Consider the following 12,603-nt stretch of genomic DNA (forward strand, 5'->3'; position numbering starts at 1 on the left):
AAATTTATCAACTTTTTACAGAGAAGTTCATCCATAGAAATGAAGCCACTGAGCCTCCAAACTCCAGTGTTTGCTCTCATTCCAGAAATGAGAGTCATTTTGGAATACACTTTTTTCACAGGGATTCCTGACATGCAAGAGTCTTGGAAGTTTTCCACTATTTCATTCCTTCTTATGAAGATCAGGACAAGGCTGACCAAAATGATACTGTATGGTAAAGCCAACCTGCTTTTTTGAATTTGCCCTCTTGAGAAGACACTGAATTGCTCACTCCATTACTGGAGATGGCTGAAGATATTGGGTCTAGGTGTCTGTCCTTGATAGGGTCTCCACACTCTTGGGCCATTGCCATGAAGACGACTCGCCATGAACATGACCTGCCATATGCATGTCACACCGCATCCTTGCAGAGGAAACAAAACAGAGGACTGGCCTACATGCTCCTCAGAGCCAACATGACAGCAACCACTGGCTTTGTGGGTCTTGCATGTGGTGGCCAGATGCCTAGTGACGTTGCAGGAGGAGTGGTGGGGAAGCACTGCAACAAGGAGTGTGTGGTGGCCTCCTGGACCAGCTCAAGAACTTTCCTTTCCATCCACTGAAGGCACTTGCTAGGAGGTGTGTCTGACAGCCAAAACAGCCCATGGAGGACAGCAGACCTCAGTTTGTTACTTGGAAACTGTTATGAAGATGAATGGTACACATCACATCAAATCAGCACCTTAGCAGCTAGCAGCGGCTTAGCAGAAAGATTTGTTCATCAATGAAGCGAGCCCTGTGTTCTTCAGAAGGAAGAGCATCTATTCATGAACGCTTGACTAATTTCTCATTATCTTACTGAAGCAGCTTATACCACTGGAAAAGCATCTCCAGCATGGCTAATGCTCAGCCGACAGTTGGCTACCTGCTTTGATTTACTGAGATCATCAAGAATGACACACACAATGTAGGAACGGGCACAGGTATTTCAAGAGAAGAGACAGGTAAAAAACACTTGAAGATGAGAGACAAGTAAAAACTACTCTGCTAAAGCGAGGACAAACAGAATGAGCAGGAGAAGAGCTGCTGGCTCCGTGGGGCCTGATCTGTAGCTATGGCCAACGTGAGATGCTGGGCTGGGTTTGTGCAGGGGCTGCTTGGGTCAACTTCCAATAAACATACCTGCTCCCTGGGGTCTGGGTAAAGGGATTTCTGCGTAGGGCCATGTGGGCTATGCCTGTCTTTCATGGCCTTTGTCATGCCATGGTCATATCCATCATTGTGTTCATTTGCTCTATTGGCTTCCTCGCTAAGGGCTGCTCCCCTCAGACTTCCCTGGCATGCTGTGTGCTTGTGGCCGAGGTCCAGTCTCTGCATGCACTCCTGTGAGCCAGTCCGCTGCCCCCTCAACAGCAGGCTGAAGGCAGACAAGTGTCAAACTTTAGTCTGAATTTTGCATCGCAGACTCCAGATCTGCAGTGAGAAGGTTTGTTACTGCTCCCACAATGAGAGTCAAGCTCAACTATGCCTGGTCCCTGGGGCCAGCCCCCTTCAGTGATATTTTCTTTCAAAGAGCAAAGGGGAAGCATTCTGCTTGTGTCCCTCTCACTCATTAAAAAGCCCAGTGATTTGTTTCAGCTTCTCCGCCTGTGTCACAGAGATAAACGATTTGCCTATCACTGCAGAGCACTTGGTGATGGAGAGCACTCGAGAGCCAGCCCTCACCTTGCTCCAGCAGTAACATCACGCCTCCCTGAAGGAGCTTAGCCGGGGGAGCTGTCCCTTTCTGCCATCCTTCATCACTTTTGCATCTGCTGGCACGATGCGGATGCTCCCTGGGCAGGCTGGAACTCTGCTGCTCCGGCTGCAGGAGAACTGGGAAAATGAAATATGCCTGGGGTGTGAGGGGAGGAGGGAAGGGGCAGGGAGGGAACTGGTGCCTGCTATTTCCACATCGCGGGTCATTCATCATCATTACAGTTGTAAATGACAGTGTACAATTTACCAAGAGATACAAGTAAGGAGGAAACAGAGGGGAGAGGCAGGAAGGAAAAAGAAGAGGTAGAGAGCAAGAAGTAAGAGAAAAATGGACACAGTTTAGGGAAAAAGAACAACAAGCACAAGGAAGAACAGTGCCAGACTTTGGAAACAACAGAGGGACAAGGGAGGGATGGAGAGAAACAGAATCTGGCAGAGCAATGAGGGAGACAGGAGAACACTTCTCTGGGGATTAGCGGGAAGGAATTGGCTGCTTCCCTGGTGCTCAGGAGTACTGATGGATTATTGATCAAGGAAACCTAACCTATTCTATCCAGCAATATTTCACAGCAGGGAAAAGCAGCTGATGTTTGGGAGAAGAGGAAGCGGGGGCTGTTGGCAGCCTGCCTTCTGGCTTCAGGTGGCGGTGGCACTCGTAGGGTGAGATCTGGATTGCAAAATGCAGAAAGAGAGGATAGGGATTTAAGAGTCATCCAGCCCGATGGGACAGCTTTTGGAAATAGAAGAACTAACAGATGCAGAGAAACACAAGGGACAGAGAATAATTGTTTGTCTAACATGTGACAGAGCAGGGCTTCTCACAGAGGTTGAGCAACCACCTAAAGCTGCAGCCTGTGAAAAATGCACTGATACTTTATTTGGTGAAGAAATATTTTTTATTTATATAAGCTTCATGAAAACACACACAAAATCACAGCACCCATAAACACAGGCAGAGAATCTAACATGCCTCCACTGAAATAAAAATGACCTAAAGGACAGACCCAAGGCACTTTGGTTTACATTCAAGGGTCAGAAAATACTATAGTATCTGGGATTCAACTCCCCGATTGAGGCAACACATTAGCTTTTTGGCGAAGTCCCTCTAATCCCATGACTTGGTCCCAGCCCTCGGCCTAGAGAAGTGCCCAGCTCTCCTGCTGCAGCATGGCTTGCTGCTCACAGAGTTCACTTTGTCAGCCTCCTCCATTTCCTTTCTCTCTCTTCCAGCCCCCAGCAACCCGCAGGGCTTTTAATCCCAGCCACTAACACCAGGGCTGTGAGCACTGGCTCTCCCTGCCGCCTGCCAGAAGGGGCTGCATCTCCAGGCAGGTAAATGTGAACCCTTGGGCAACTTCTTGGGGTGTTCACTCAATGGCTCGGTGAGTGTGGGTTTTGAAGCCCAAAGAGCCAGTGGTAAGTCACAAGCAGCCTGTGGGGCTTTGCACAAGTGTGCAATGAAGCGCAGGCTGTGGCAGGGATGGAGGGTCTCATTGGGTGAAGTGTAGAACTGGGGGTTATTTTCTTCAGAAAGGTGGTAGCCTCTGGGTGACTTGAGGCATCTTGAGTGCTCTCCTGCCACGCAAGCAGAGGCCAAAATGCCGTGAATGGGAAGGAGTTGCACATGGCTGCTTAGCACGCTGTCTGTCTGAGGTCTGCCAGCAGCCTGTGAGCTGGATCTAGTCTCTGGGATGATTCCAGCCCACAGGGGTCTCAGGAAGCCGAGCACTAGCCCAGCTCCCCAGGCAGATGCTGCAGTTTCTTGGTGGCAGGGATGCAGCTGAGGTCCTTAGGAGGACCCCCACAGTTGGTAAGGAGCTGGGGTAGCTCACCTACATGCATACATGTTTTCTCCTTTGCACCCCCAGACTCCAAAAGCAAGGAATGGTGGATGATCACCCCTGCACCCCCAGCTGAGAGGAGCTGTTGGCTTCTCCTCCCATGCTGGTAGTGACTGCTCCCCACTGATGGCTGTGCTCCTCCAAGGCTTTTCTGGGAAGAGGCTTCAGGGGATGGCAGATGGACACAAGACAGGCTGGGAAGGCAAGGACAAGCCCTGCAGGGTCATGGGGATCAGGCTGCCCTGTGACCGCAGCATGGCTGTGGGCTGAGCTGCCGAGGATGGCAGGCAGGGGAAGCACCCACAGACAGGAGCAAATCCATGTCTGGATGGGCATGTGAAGGAAGCTGAAGGAAGGAAAGAGCATCCAGAGAAGAGCCACAAATATGATCAAAGGACTGGGAAGCCTGCCGTGTGAGGAAAGGCTGAGAGAGCTGGGTTTGTTCAGTCTTGAGAAAAGGAGGCTCAGGGGAGACGTTATCACCATGTTCAGTATTTAAAGGGTGGCTATAAAGAAGATGGAGACTCCCTTTCTACAAGGAGTCACATGGAAAAGACAAGGGGTAATGTGCACAAGTTACTCCCGGGGAGATTCCAGTTGGCTCAAGAGGAAAATTTTTCACAATGAGAACAATCGGCCACTGGAATAATCTCCCCAGGGAAGTGATGGATTCCCCAGTGCTGGATACTTCTGAGATTTGACTGAACAGGGTGCTGGGACATCTAGTCTAGGTCATGCTTTGCCAAGAAAGGTTGGACCAGATGATCCTTGAGGTGTCTTCCAACCTGATATTCTCTGATTCTATAACACAAGGGCATTTGCTGGGCACTTTACAGCAGCTGCAGCTCAATGCTGCCTCCTTCACCTGCCCTCCTATGGCTCAGAACCAGAACCCTTAGAAAAGACAAGGAGCTATGGGAGAGAAGCCTTGGGGAGCTGGAGAGGGCCCCACAAGCTCCACAGCCCCTCACACCCTGTGAACTCATGTTCCCGGTGGGCTCCACCACTAGGTTGTCCCTCTCCTTGGACCTGGCCAATTGGTGGCATTTCTCAGCCTCTGCAATGAGGCACTTCTCCTGACTGTGGTCCTTCATGCTGGCTTTTTATACAAGTTTTAATGAATTTCAGGGTTTGCGCCTTGTAGAGCTTGGATTAAACAGAATTTTAATGAATATTAAGAGTAATACCTTTAATTGAAAGATAGCCTCCGTCTGAGGTATAATCTTGGCTCCGCAGGAGTCAGTGAGAAGCTTGCCAATAACTCACTTGAGCCAGGATTGTACCCATTAGCGTTCAGGGCAATTTCAGGCTCTAGCTTTTTCACAGGTTTAAAGAGAAAATGCCACAATCTGCTGTAATAACCCAGCTCCCTTTAATGAGCAAATTTAAGGAAGTTGGTGCAGAGCAGGAGGGAAAAATGGGATGGTGAAGAGAAAGCTAAAAGCCTACTGTACCAGCAGCGTGATATTCTTCCTGTGGTGCTCCTCTCCCTGCAACCCAAGCTTGAAGTTCTGAAGCCAGTGTGGGCACCTTCATCCAGCCTCTATCCCTGGCCCAGCACACCCAGCCCGTGTTCAAGACTTACCAAACTGTTGCGCCTGGCTTCTCTACGGTCTGGCTTGCTCCACAGCATGGACAACCCTGGGTCTACCACGGTGCTGGTCAAAGTCATGTCTTAGCCTGCAGCCCCCGACCATGCTCCTTTATCTCTGCCTTCTTCAGGTCATGCTCAATGGCACCTGCTTCTGTCACCATGGTGTGGCATTGATGGCTTTCTCTCTGCTGGCTTTTTCTTGAATCAGGTTTAAACTTCTCATCCTTACCTCTTTAACTTTCTCTCTCCTCTCTTTCCTCTCTTTCCTTTCTTTTCTTGTTTAGCTTCTGAATGCCCTTCCTGATCTGACCACTTTAGCTCCAGACTCTCTTGAAGGCACTTCTGTATCTGGCTTTGTGCTGTAAAACGCAGCATCCCAGATACTCACCCCACTTTTCCCTCTTTTGGGTCCATGCAATACCTGCTGCCAGCATATTGCCTGTCACTGGCATCTCCATGTGTTAGAAAATGGTATTTACTGAAGCCTGCATTGCAGCCAGGTGAGAAACAAGAATAATACTAATGGCGCAACACCTTTCAGGCCCAGACCCTCTTGCTCAATATCAGCACTGCTGAAGGAACAGAGTAGGCTAAGGTGAGGACAGAGGTTTGACAAGAAGATTTGGCAGGCAATTCCTGTGCAGATGGAGAACAGAACTTTAGGACATCCACGATAAATACTGGTGAAGGCTTTAAAGGACTAGTGAGGCCAAGTTTGTCAATGCACTGCTCTAAAGGCAGCAAAAGTGAAGATGATACGATCAATGCAGCTTCAGCCAGCAAGCCAGCGTGCTGCTGCTTCCAGAACAACCTGCAAGGCACAATGGAGAAGCCCTGTGGAGAGGGAATTACAATAATTGAACCAAATGGCCATGTAGGTGTTTACTGCTCTCACAAGGTCATCAGGGGGTGCAGTAAATCAGGGTAAAGCCTGTGCAAATCACACAGCTGGGGTAAAACAAACAGAATGCTCTTTGGTAGCTCACCTCCCCAGTTCCCAGGGCCAGCAGAGCTGCTGCAGGACCCCCATACTTTGAGAGCAGGCTTGTGTGGCATGCAGTGCAGGGGAGCAATACCCGGCTGTGAAGAGCCTGGTCAGAGCAACTTTGCAAGGTTGGCACATTGGTCTGGAGCAGAAGCTTGTTTTAAGAACACAGGACCTTTGGACAGCTGAGAGACGCTGCGGTTGGGAACGATATGCAGCCACGTGCCCTGGATGTGCTGCTATGAGCCAACCCTGGCTGGGACACCTCGATCCAGAAGCTCATTTTGTTCTTCAGTACTTACCTGCTCAGACCCAGTGCTATGGCCCTGTCGTGGTTTGAGCCCAGCCGGTAACTCAGAACCACACAGCCGCTCGCTCACTCCCCCCACCCCCTTCTTCCTCCCCCCGCTCCCGGAGGGATGGGGAGGAGAATGGGAAGAATGTAACTCCCACGGGTTGAGATAAGAGCAGTCCCGCAACTAAGGTATAACACAAAACCACTACTGCTACCACCAATGATAATAACGATTAGTGAAATAACAAGGGGAGAGGATACAATTGCTCACCACCCGCCGACCGATACCCAGCCCGACCCGAGCAGTGATCTGGGCCTTCCGGGTAACTCCCCTCGGTTTATATACTGGGCATGACGTGCTGTGGTATGGAATACCCCTTTGGCTAGTTTGGGTCAGGTGTCCTGTCTCTGCTTCCTCCCGGCTTCCCCTCCTCCCTGGCAAAGCATGAGACTGAGAAAGTCCTTGGTCGGAGTAAACATTACTTAGCAAAAACTAAAAACATCGGTGTTATCAGCGTTGTTCCCAGGCTGAAAGTTAAAAAAACACAGCACTGCACCAGCTACTAAGCAGGAGAAAAATGACTGCTATAGCTGAACCCAGGACAGTATCCACCCCTTATTCCATACCATTCACGTCATGCTCAGATCCCACATCTCTCAGCACACCATCACCCCTGTCCCATATATACACATATATATACACCCACACCCACACACAGAGAAAGATATCGTTCCCTAGTCCATGGACCAATCCCTGTAAAATTGCTGAAGTCATCCAGTCCATGATGTCAGGCTCCATCTCTTGTAATAGTCTTTCAGGGCAGGAGGGACGGTACATAGTGTTGGGTTGTTGCCTGCTGATGATACCGCCAAACTCATCTGGTCACTGCTGAGCTCGTCTGGTTTCCTCAAAATTCATTCTTTGTTGAGGTGATGATCGGAGGGAAGTCAGGGTCAATGGCTGGTGACCTGAAGATATCTAGCTGGTGGGCTATAAAAGTGTTATAGAGCAGGCAACAGCGTACAATTGAGTTCATTGGCTGTTTTCCCCCAAAATCAAATCCCCTTGAGGTACACATCGGACTTCCCCATCTTCCCGCATTACCCACCAAGTATATCCAGGTCCCTGAGCAAAAGCAACCCCACGAGTGGGTTTGCCTTTACCTGAAGCAGGAATAACCCAGACTGTCTTCCCCAACAAATTCTTTATGTGCACCACAGGAACTTTATCCCCCTCTACAGTACGTAAAAGTTCTGATTGGGCTGGGCCAGCCCTGTTGGCAGATCCCCTACTGTTGATCAACCAGGTGGCTTTTGGTAAATGTGTATCCCAGTGTTTGAAAGTCCCACCACCCATTGCTCTCAGTGTAGTTTTTAACAGCCCATTGTACCGTTCGATTTTCCCAGAGGCTGGTGCATGGTAGGGGATGTGGTATACCCACTCAATGCCATGCTCTTTGGCCCAAGTGTCTATGAGGTTGTTCCGGAAATGAGTCCCATTGTCTGACTCAATTCTCTCTGGGGTGCCGTGTCGCCACAAGACTTGTTTCTCAAGGCCCAGGATAGTGTTCCGGGCAGTGGCGTGGGACACAGCATATGTTTCCAGCCAGCCGGTGGTTGCTTCCACCATGGTAAGCACATAGCGCTTGCCCTGGCGGGTTGGTGGGAGTGTGATATAGTCAATCTGCCAGGCCTCCCCATATTTGTACTTCAGCCATCGTCCTCCATACCAGAGAGGCTTTAACCGCTTGGCTTGCTTAATTGCAGCACATGTTTCACATTCGTGAATAACCTGGGCAATAGTGTCCATCGTTAAGTCCACCCCTCGATCACGAGCCCATCTATATGTTGCATCTCTGCCTTGATGGCCTGAGGTGTCATGGGCCCACCGGGCTAAAAATAATTCACCCTTATGTTGCCAATCCAAGTCCATCTGAGCCACTTTAATCTTAGCAGCTTTATCCACTTGCTGGTTATTCTGGTGTTCCTCAGTGGCCCGACTCTTGGGTACATGAGCATCTACGTGGCGTACCTTCACCACCAGGTTCTGCACCCGAGCAGCGATATCTTGCCACAATGCAGCAGCCCAGATGGGTTTACTTCTGCGTTGCCAGTTGCTCTGCTTCCATTGCTGCAACCACCCCCACAGGGCATTTGCTACCATCCATGAGTCAGTATAGAGATAAAGTACTGGCCATTTTTCTCGTTCAGCAATGTCCAAGGCCAGCTGGATGGCTTTCACCTCTGCAAATTGACTCGATTCACCCTCTCCCTCAGCAGTTTCTGCAACTTGTCGCAGGGGACTCCACACAGCTGCCTTCCATCTCCGATGCTTTCCCACAATACGGCAGGACCCATCAGTAAACAAGGCATATTGCTTTTCACTCTCTGACAGTTCATTATATGGTGGGGCCTCTTCAGCACGCGTCACCTCCTCTTCTGGTGACATCCCAAAATCTTTGCCCTCTGGCCAGTCCATGATGACTTCTAGAATTCCTGGACGACTGGGATTTCCTATTCGAGCTCGTTGTGTAATTAGTGCGGCCCACTTACTCCATGTAGCATCCGTTGCATGATGTGTAGAGGAGACCCTGCCTTTGAACATCCAGCCCAGCACAGGCAACCGGGGTGCCAGGACGAGCTGCGCTTCAGTTCCAATCACTTCTGAGGCAGCTCGAACCCCTTCATAGGCTGCCAGTATCTCTTTTTCAGTGGGAGTGTAGCTGGCCTCGGATCCTTTATATCCCCGACTCCAAAAGCCAAGGGGTCGACCTCGAGTCTCCCCTGGAGCTTTCTGCCAGAGGCTCCAGGTAGGACCATTCTCCCCAGCTGCGGTATAGAGCACATTTTTCACATCTGGCCCGGCCCGGACTGGTCCAAGGGCTACTGCGTGAACTATTTCTCGTTTAATTTGTTCAAAGGCTTGTTGTTGCTCAGGGCCCCATTTGAAATCATTCTTCTTCCGGGTCACGTGGTAGAGAGGGCTTACAATCAGACTGTAATTTGGGATGTGCATTCTCCAGAACCCCACAACACCTAAGAAAGCTTGTGTTTCTTTCTTGTTAGTTGGTGGAGACATTGCTGTTATCCTGTTGATCACGTCTGTGGGGATCTGGCGGCGTCCATCTTGCCATTTTATTCCCAAAAATTGAATCTCCTGTGCAGGTCCCTTGACCTTATTCCGTTTTATGGCAAAACCGGCCTTCAGCAGGATTTGGATTATTTTCCTCCCTTTCTCAAAAACTTCTTCCGCTGTATCACCCCACACGATGATGTCATCAATGTATTGCAGGTGTTCTGGAGCTTGCCCCTGTTCCAGTGCAGTCTGGATCAAGCCATGGCAGATGGTAGGGCTGTGTTTCCACCCCTGGGGCAGTCGGTTCCAAGTGTACTGGACGCCCCTCCAAGTGAAAGCAAACTGTGGCCTGCATTCTGCTGCCAAAGGGATTGAGAAAAATGCATTGGCAATGTCAATTGTGGCATACCACTTGGCTGCCTTTGACTCCAGTTCATACTGAAGTTCTAACATGTCCGGTACGGCAGCACTCAATGGTGGTGTGACTTCGTTCAGGCCACGATAGTCTACTGTTAATCTCCACTCTCCATTAGACTTTTGCACTGGCCATATGGGGCTATTAAAGGGTGAGCGGGTCCTGCTGATCACTCCTTGGCTCTCCAGTCTGCGGATCAGCTTATGGATGGGAATCAAGGAGTCTCGGTTGGTGCGATATTGCCGCCGGTGCACTGTTGTGGTCGCAATTGGCACTTGTTGTTCTTCGACCTTCAGCAACCCCACAACAGAAGGATCCTCTGAGAGACCGGGTAAGGTGGACAGCTGCTTAATTTCCTCTGTCTCCAAGGCAGCGATACCAAAAGCCCATCTATACCCTTTTGGGTCTTTGAAATACCCTCTCCTGAGATAGTCTATGCCAAGGATGCATGGAGCCCCTGGACCAGTTACAATGGGGTGCTTTTGCCACTTCCTCCCAGTCAGGCTGATTTCAGCTTCCAGCATAGTTAACGCTTGGGATCCTCCTGTCACTCCAGAAATAGAAATGGGTTTCACCCCTTGATACCTTGATGGCATCAGAGTACACTGTGCACCGGTATCTACTAGAGCCTTATACTTCTGTGGGACTGATGTGCCAGGCCATCTGATCCACACAGTCCAGTAAACCCGATTATCCCTCTCCTCCACCTGGCTGGAGGCAGGGCCCCTCTAATAGTGATCACAAAATTCTCCACTTCTGTCTTGTAGAAAGGGATTAGTATTCCTTATCACAGGAGCTGGAGTAAAATCAGCTCTTTCGCTCCATCTGGGAAACTGCTCGCCAGAGACTGGAGCAGCAGCTTTCCTGGAAGGATCATCCTTGACCATTGTTCTCCTCTTCAGTTCACGCACCCGTTGCTCCAGAGCTGAAGTAGGTTTTCCATCCCACTTTCTCATGTCTTCTCCATGATCCCGCAGGTAAAACCATAGGGTGGCCCGTGGCGTGTACCTCGTATATTTTCTTTCTCGAGCAGTAGGGCGCCTTCTGTTGATAGCTGAGACATGGGTTGGTACGCGTGGAGAGCTGGATAGATCGGATAAATCGTCTCTCAATTGTTTGAACTCCTGGGACAGTTTTTCCACAGCTGAAATGATGGAAGGGGTGAGATTGTCTTCGAACTCTCGGAGTTGACGAATCAGGAAATCCACTGTTGGTGATACTCCGTCATTCCAGGTCATTGATGCCAATGTGTGGGCATATGATGATGGCGCACTCCGTGTAAGTTTCCGCCACATGGGTCGTGTACATTCGACTTCATCTGGGTCTACGGATGTGTTCCTGGAATCCGGCCTACGATAGATCATCTCTATAATGGCTGATTCCCTCAGGGACTGGATGCCTTTCTCTATCGTGGTCCAGTTGGCTGAGCGATTCGTAATATCGTCTTTGTAGGGAAACCTTTCCTTCACAGCTGCCAGGAGCCGCCTCCAAAGACTGAGGGCTCGCTTCTCTCTTGCAATCGCTTTGTCAATTCCTCCTTCCTTAGCAAGTGATCCCAGCTGCTTGGCTTCCCTACCTTCTAGTTCATGACCGTCGGCCCCATTGTCCCAGCACCGGAGCAACCAGGTGACAATGTGCTCCCCTGGAAGACGGGTGAAATCTTTTCGCATATTCCGTAGTTCGGTTGAGGTCCGGGGTCGAGAAGTGACCTCTTCTTCTTCTTCCTCTTCCTCTGACCCACGTAGTAGTAACTCTTGTTCAGGTGCTGTTGCATATAGTAATGGCACTGGGTCTTCATCTTTCTTCGCTTCGCGGGTTGCTCTTTGTGCCTTTCGTCTGCTTTTGCTTACAGGGGCAACAGACATTGTCACAAACTGGACATTTGGTTTAGCTGCAGTGTTTGTCACTGTGGTTGGAGTGGCTGCAGTGTCTGCCACTAGGATTGGAGTGGTTGCAATGTCTATTGCTGGGGTTGGTGCAGCTGTTGTGCTTGGGAGTTGAGTAACACCAACAGCTGCATTATCTGTTGCTGTCGGGGTTTGAGTAGCTACTGTGCTTGTCACTGGGGTTGGTGTAGCTGCAGTGCTTGGAGTAGCCATATTGTCTGTTGCTGTCGGGGTTTGAATAGCTACTGTGCATGTCACTGGGGTTGGTGTGGCTGCGGTGCTTGGAGTAGCCACATTGTCTGTTGCTGTCGGGGTTTGAGTAGCTGTTGTGCTTGTCACTGGGGTTGGTGTAACTGCTGTATTTGAAGTTGGAGTAGTTGCGTTGTCTGTTGTGGTCAGGGTTTGAGTAGCTGTTGTGCTTGTCACTGGGGTTGATGTAGCTGCTGTACTTGGAGTAGCTGTGTTGACTGTTGTGGTCAGGGTCTGAGTAGCTGCTGTGCTTGTAGTTGGCATAGCTGCGTTGTCTGTTGCTTTGCCATCAGATCCAGAGACATTTTTTTCCCTTTGAAGGTGCTGGATAGTGTTGAGCAGGGCTCTGTAGGCATAGGCCAAGCCCCAGCACGTTGCCAAAATTTGTCCCTCTCTGGTATAACCAGGACGACAGCACACCTCGTTTAAGTGTTTTACTAGTTTTTCCGGATGTTGCACTTGTTCAGTGGTGAAGTTCCAAAGCACTGGAGGGGCCCACTGGCCTAGGTACTTGCCCATACTATC

This window comes from Strigops habroptila, chromosome 4, assembly GCF_004027225.2.
Source record: "Strigops habroptila isolate Jane chromosome 4, bStrHab1.2.pri, whole genome shotgun sequence".
NCBI lineage: Eukaryota > Metazoa > Chordata > Aves > Psittaciformes > Psittacidae > Strigops > Strigops habroptila.